We start from the raw sequence: 6,948 nt of genomic DNA, 5'->3' as shown, positions 1-6,948 counted from the left end.
ACACCGCCAGGGCCAGCTGTTGCTTCTAAGGGTGCAGTTATAGCTGAGGAGTGCTCTGCACGGAGTGGCCAGATGATGATGATCTCTGAACGCATAATAAGCTGGCCACTCCATGTACGTCCTATATAATAAAAGGCTAATATGCAAATTGTCCCCTCGACCAGGAGTTCGACCAGCAGGCAGGCTGGCCAACTGCCCATGTTCCCCCCCGCCCCCCCGGCCAGGCTGGCCGGACCCCACCCATGCACGAAATTCGTGCACAGGGGGTGGGGGTGTCCCTCAGCCCAGCCTGCACCCTCTCCAATTTGGGACCCCTCGAGGGATGTCTGACTGCCTGTTTAGGCCCGATCCCAGTAGGGCAGTATCGGGCCTAAACGGACAGTCGGACATCCCTCTCACAATCCAGGACTGCTGGCTCCCAACTGCTTGCCTGCCTGCCTGCCTGATTGCCCCTAACTGCTTCTGCCTGCCAGCCTGATCACCCCCTAACCACTCCCCTGCCAGCCTGATTGATGTCTAACTGCTCCCCTGCCAGCCTGTTTGCCCTTAACTGCCCTCCTCTGCAGGCCTGGTCCCCCCAACTGCCCTTCCCTGCTGGCCTGATCGCCCCCAACTGCCCTCCTCTGCTGGCCTGATCGCCCCCAACTTCCCTCCTCTGCTGGCCTGATCGCCCCCAACTTCCCTCCTCTGCTGGCCTGATTGCCCCCAACTTCCCTCCTCTGCTGGCCTGGTCACCCTTAACTACCCTCCCCTGCAGGCCTGGTCACCCCTAACTGCCCTCCCCTGCAGGCCTGATCACCCCCAACTGCCCTCCCTTGCAGGCCTGGTCCCTCCCAACTGCCCTCCCCTGCTGGCCATCTTGTGGTGGCCATCTTGTGTCCACATGGGGGCAGCCATCTTGTATGTTGGAGTGACAGTCAATTTGCATATCACTCTTCTATTAGATAGGATACTGAGTGGCCAGATTATTATGCGTTCAGAGATCATACTAATCTGGCCACTCAGTGTACAAAACAAGTTAAATATGGATCACATCTATTTTCTGTTTTTAAAAATATATTTTTATTGATTTCAGAGAGGAAGGGAGAGGGAGAGAGAGAGAAAAACATCAATGATGAGAGAATCATTGATTGGCCCCCTCCTGCACGCCCCCTACTGGGGATCAAGCCCATAACCTGAGCATGTGAGTCAAACCGTGGCCTCCTGGTTCATAGGTCAACACTCAACCAGCTGGGCCATCACATCTATTTTCTGTTTTCTTATCTGTATCCCTCAATATAGGGAAATGACCTCCTTATGCTGGTCTATCATCCTTTGAATTTCTTCCCCCCTCTCCCCATCCAGGTGGTCACCATACTATTCATTTTTCTCTCCAGCCCCAGACACCTTCCTCTGTGCCTTTATTCAGACGCGTCCTTCTGCCTGCAAAAAGCTTTCTCTTGTTTGCCTGGAAAAGAATGAGTACTCTCAAGGATGGAACCTTCTAGATCCGCCCCTAGCTCCCTGAGTCTTCTCCGTCGATCACCTTCTCACACTTCACGCACACCTGCCGGGGGCATTTCCGAACGCCCCCTGCCCCTTCTCACTCACAGACTAGGAGCCCTTTGAGGAGAAAGATGGCGCTTCATTGGGGGTTCTCTCTGGAGCCATGCTTGGCACACAGGGGCCACCAAATCTTCTTTTTTAAAAATTACGCAGACACCTTCTTTCAGATAAAGTACAACTGTGAGAAATCTGAGCGGATGCTGCTCTGTTTCAAACGGTCATGCCCGGCCTGTGTGGCTCAGTGGTTGAACGTCGACCCACGAACCAGGAGATCAGGGTTCGATTTCCGCTCAGGGCACATGCCCGGGTTGTGGGCTCGATCCCCAGTGTGGGGCGTGCAGGAGGCGGCCGATCCATGATTCTCTCTCCTCGTTGATGTTTCTCTCTCTCTCTCCCTCTCCCTTCCTCTCTGAAGTCAATACAAATATATTAAAAATAAAACAATGTAGACCTAGCGACGGTGAAATGATGCCAATTGTTTGCGGATGGATTCTACCATTGTCCACTCCCAGGAATAGATGGACAGACCCTTCAACTTCCACGCTCCTTTTCCTGAAGGAGGTCACAATGTCCTGCTCCCTTTGGCCCCGCGCTGGTGAACTTGACCCTCCTGGGTGCCTTCAGCACGAGTCTCCAAGGCCTGAGTCGTGGCTACCTGGTGATTCCCCGAGTCAGACTCCCGTGCCTGCCTTCCACGTGGAGCCTTAGGGCAGCAACTGTGATAGAAGGTCAAGTGTAGGGACCACGGGCGCAGGTCCAAACGTAGAAGAGACATTGGACTGCGCCAGTGGTCACGAGATGCCATTTCAACAGGCGTTTTCTCCTTATTTCCAGGACAATGACTGAATGCTGTCCCTTTAGGGTTCAGCTCTGTGTCCCTTCTGCAATATCGAACGGCTTCCCCGTCCCTGGTGAAGACGATGCTGCCTCTTGGGATGGGTTCCGTGGGAAATATGGGTAGTTCTAGTCGAAGGAAGTTGCCCTCAGATCGTTGAGTAACTGTTCAGCCTCCTCTGTTCCCCGTGCTGTGGCCTGCTGGTACCATAAGTTCCTCTGAAGCACGTGTGTGGGTGTTTATTCTAAAGGATGGAGGATTAGGCCTCAATGCTCCACGGTGTCTGAAAGGCAGTCAAGGTCATCTTGGCTCCATCACTCCACCCACCTCGAAGGACACCAGCATTATTATCTTTCTCCTTCTCCTTCTCCTTCTCCTTCTCCTTCTCCTTCTCCTTCTCCTTCTCCTTCTCCTTCTCCTTCTCCTTCTCCTTCTCCTTCTCCTTCTCCTTCTCCTTCTCCTTCTCCTTCTCCTTCTCCTTCTCCTTCTCCTTCTCCTTCTCCTTCTCCTTCTCCTTCTCCTTCTCCTTCTCCTTCTCCTTCTCCTTCTCCTTCTCCTTCTCCTCCTCCTCCTCCTCCTCCTCCTCCTCCTCCTCCTCCTCCTCCTCCTTCTTCTTCTTCTTCTTCTTCTTCTTCTTCTTCTTCTTTTTAATATATATTGATTTCAGAGAGGAAAGGAGAGGGAGAGAGAGATAGAAACATCAGTGATGAGAGAGAATCATTGATCGGCTGTCTCTTGCACGCCCCCTACTGGGGATTGAGTCCGCAACCTGGGCATGTGCCCTTGACTGGAATTGAACCCCGGACCCTTCAGTCCACAGTTCAACGCTTCGTCTACTGAGTCCAACCAGCTAGGGCAACACCAGCATTCTTGATTTTCCTCCTCCCTCTCTAGCTGATCTCTGCCCATCTATTTTTTGGGGTTTCTTCCCATTTTCTTTTTTTGGGGGTAAATTTTAGAGTTGCCCAGGATTCAGTCTTTGGATCACTCTTTTTTATCTATAGTCTCTTCCTGGGTGATCTTATGTTAGGGTGTAGAGTGGCTTCATATGAGGGCCCAAAGACCAGGAGACTGGGGCCAACCCTCCCCCCCCACCATCACTGATAAGTCTCGAGATCTTGGGCAAGTTACTTTGCCTCATCCATAAAGTGCTGTGGATGGAATAGTACCTGTGTCATGGGTATATATGAAGATGAAGTTGGATCAAGTCTGAAAAAGGCATGTTGTGTAGTACGTGCTCAGAAAATGTTGGCTCTTATCGTTGGCCATTGGATAAAGCAGAGGTCACATCTCCAAACAGTACACTGAGTGGCCAGATGATGATGATCTCTGAACGCATAATAATCTGGCCACTCAGTGTACATCCTATATAATAAAAGGCTAATATGCAAATTGTCCCCTCAACCAGGAGTTTGACCAGCAGGCAGGCCGGCCAACCGCCCATGTCCCCTCCCCCTGGCCAGGCTGGCTGGACCCCACCCATGCACGAATTCATGCACCGGGCCTCTAATATATAATATATATACACTGAGTGGCCATATTATTATGCGTTCAGAGATCATCATAATCTGGCCACTCAGTGTAGGTAACCTACTTGACTTCCACACACACCAGGTATCGCAAGACTTGTCTAGTTCCACTCTGAACGTTGTAGTCCCTTTCTCTTGGGTCAGCACTCCCCAGTCTAGAGTCCTGGTCTGCAGGACATTCTCATGGAGCCCCTGAAGGGTGTCCAACACCCCGTTGGTTCAGATGGACCATGGCACCGCGTTATGCGTTCTTCATGGCAGCCCGGGAGGAGAGCCACCGCGTTTTCCCCTCTTCCTTCATCGGCGCCAGCCCCTGGGGTTAGTTTCTCCTGCCCATTGGCCGTCCTATCCAGGAAATCGGCGAGGGAGCTCGAGATGGGATCCCTCCAAGGTGATTCCTTGAGGGGAAATGGGATTGAGGCTCCCAAGCGCTGGGACCATGGATGAGGTGTGGCTGAGGCTGTCCCTGGGGACCCCGTGTGCCTGGTGGGGGTAGCAAGGGCTCCCGGGGGACTCAGGACATCACAAGATTGGGAGGAGAGGGTGTTTCCCAGCTCATCTTATAGAGAACCGAGACTGCTTTGCACACCATCCGCCCATAACTTCTCTTACTAGAAATTCTTGTCTGGGAGGCAAGGAGGGGGTGGTGTTCCTCTTTCTTCTGCTCTCCCCCCCCCCCCCCCCCCGCACCACCCAGGCTGCCCTTTGCTGGGCTATTTTAAATCTTCCAGGGCTGCCCCAAATGCTCCTTTAGCCTAGTTCCTCCTTTATGGGATGGGAGAGGGAAGAAGGAAGAGCGATCGACTCACCCACCGGTGACCCTGGGGAATGTTCAGGAAACCTCCGAGAAAGGGGGGTAAGGTGTCAAAGAGACAGTGCCAAGAGCAAGGCCTTGGAGTAGCCTTTGCCCGGGGGTTGTTCCTGTCCCCGTGCCCTCTTCCTGGCGTCTGGGACACGCCTCGTTCTGCGACTTTGGCTCCAAAGGGGCCCTCTTCCCTTGGCTAAAGCAGCAGCTGACCACAGGGGATGTCAGAGAGCATTCGTGCAGGAGGGTGTTCCGAGATACCGGGGAGCCTCCGTGAACCCCCCTCCTCCCCCGCCGAAGCCCAAGGAGATTGCTGGATTAGGAACTCCTACGAGAAAGAAGGGTTGGTTGGGAGGCATTCTGGGGCAGGAGGGGCTGCAGCCCCCAAGCAGAAGGACAAGGGTAGTTTTGGGGGAAGGAGGGAGAAGGGGGCCTGATGTTGCAGAGGGGAACCGAGGCTCAGGGTCAGAGGTGAGCGGCTGGAGAGGGTGGAGCTCGTTTGCATGAAACAGGTTCCCGTTCTCCTCTAACGCAGGCAGAGCTCCTCAGCCCGCGTGGAGTTCAGAGACTGCTCCTGAAGTCAACACAGGCGCCATACCTGCATTATCCTTTAGAGCTGAGGATATTTACGTAAGCGAAACCCACTCACCCAGTCGGCAAGGTGCGTCATTCTGAAGCCGGACGTGGAGCGATGTCAAGCATAAAGCAAAAAATGTCCAGACAGTAGAACCGCCCGGTGCCCACTGGCAGCCACTTCCCAGGCCTGCCTACTGAGGTCGTGACCTGTGACGGGTCAGTCCAAAGTAAGCTGTGTCACACATGCAATTAGATGACAGATTTCAAAAATGCAGTTGTGCATGAAGAAAGGGTTCGTCCTTTTTTCATTCATTGCACGTTGACGTACTATGTTGGATGTACCGGGTACGGAAAAAATGTGGAAGAATTCATTTAGTCCTTCTCTTTACTTTGTAACCTGCGAGGATTAGAAAGCTCAGAATGACATGCGTGGGTGCTGGTATGTTGACATTGGCCCGCGCGGCTCTTGAGTCTAATTCTGCCCTTTATCTGCTCCGCATCCTTGGGGAAGTTAGTTAACTTCTCTGTTTCTCCGACCCCTCAGCTGTCAAGTAACAGCGTTGTGAAGATGAAATGATTTGATCTATGAAAAGCACTTAAACAATATCTGGGGTATAGAAAATGTAGTTATCCTATCTTATTATCATCTATCTATCTGTCTGTCTGTCTTACTATCTTAACTAGCCACTAACTAGCAGCTCAAGTGCTCAGAGGCACCCTGGGTGTGGTTGCCTGTGTGAAGGGTATTGAGGGCTTCCTGTCTTGTTGAGAAAAAGGAAGAGCGAAGCCAGTGTGTGTGTGTGTGTGTGTGTGTGTGTGTGTGTGTGTGCGCGTGTTTGTGCTGGTGTGTGAGTTTCACACTGTGTGTGTGAGTTTCGATGTGTGTTTCCGGGTGTCAGAGGGGAGGATGGGTGCCCGTCGGTCCCCTGGGAACAAGCCTGGGACACTCCCGCGGTGCGCACTGTGGCTCTCCGTTACTTGGGGCCTGGGCGTGCTGGATGTTAATGACCTGTTTGCTTTTGCTCCCGTGTTTCTGGTCGGACACACCTGCTTTTCCCTTCTCCTCCAGTTCTCAAAGGCTCTTTTGCTACTTCTCTGCATTTTAATCATCTTTTGTTTCCTTGGCTTTTGATATCCAAAAGCTAGGACAGGTCTAAGCATGCTGATAAATGCCGCCACCCTGCCCAAGGCCCTTTGTGTGTGTGTGTGTGTTTTATTTATTTTTTATTTTTTATTTTTTTAAAATATATTTTATTGATTTTTTACAGAGAGGAAGGAAGAGGGATAGAGAGTTAGAAACATCGATGAGAGAGAAACATCGATCAGCTGCCTCTTGCACACCTCCTACCGGGGATGTGCCTGCAACCAAGTTACGTGCCCTTGACCAGAATCGAACCTGGGACCTTTCAGTCCGCAGGCTGACGCTCCATCCACTGAGCCAAACCGGTTTTGGCTGTGTGTGTGTGTGTTTTAAATTATTTCTTACATTATCTTACCTCTCCAAATTGAGTCAGGGCCTCCTACTAACAACAGCTATGCGTTAGGGACGAGGCTAATATATTTCTATTGATTTCAGAGAGGAAGAAAGAGGGAGAGAGAGATAGAAACATCAATAATGAAAGAATCAGGGATCGGCTGCCTCCTGCATGCCCCCTTAC

The sequence above is a fragment of the Plecotus auritus genome, assembly GCF_963455305.1.
Source record: "Plecotus auritus genome assembly, chromosome: 14".
Classification (NCBI taxonomy): domain Eukaryota; kingdom Metazoa; phylum Chordata; class Mammalia; order Chiroptera; family Vespertilionidae; genus Plecotus; species Plecotus auritus.
The sequence above is the reverse complement of the archived record's forward strand: the minus strand, read 5'-3'. Positions refer to the sequence as shown.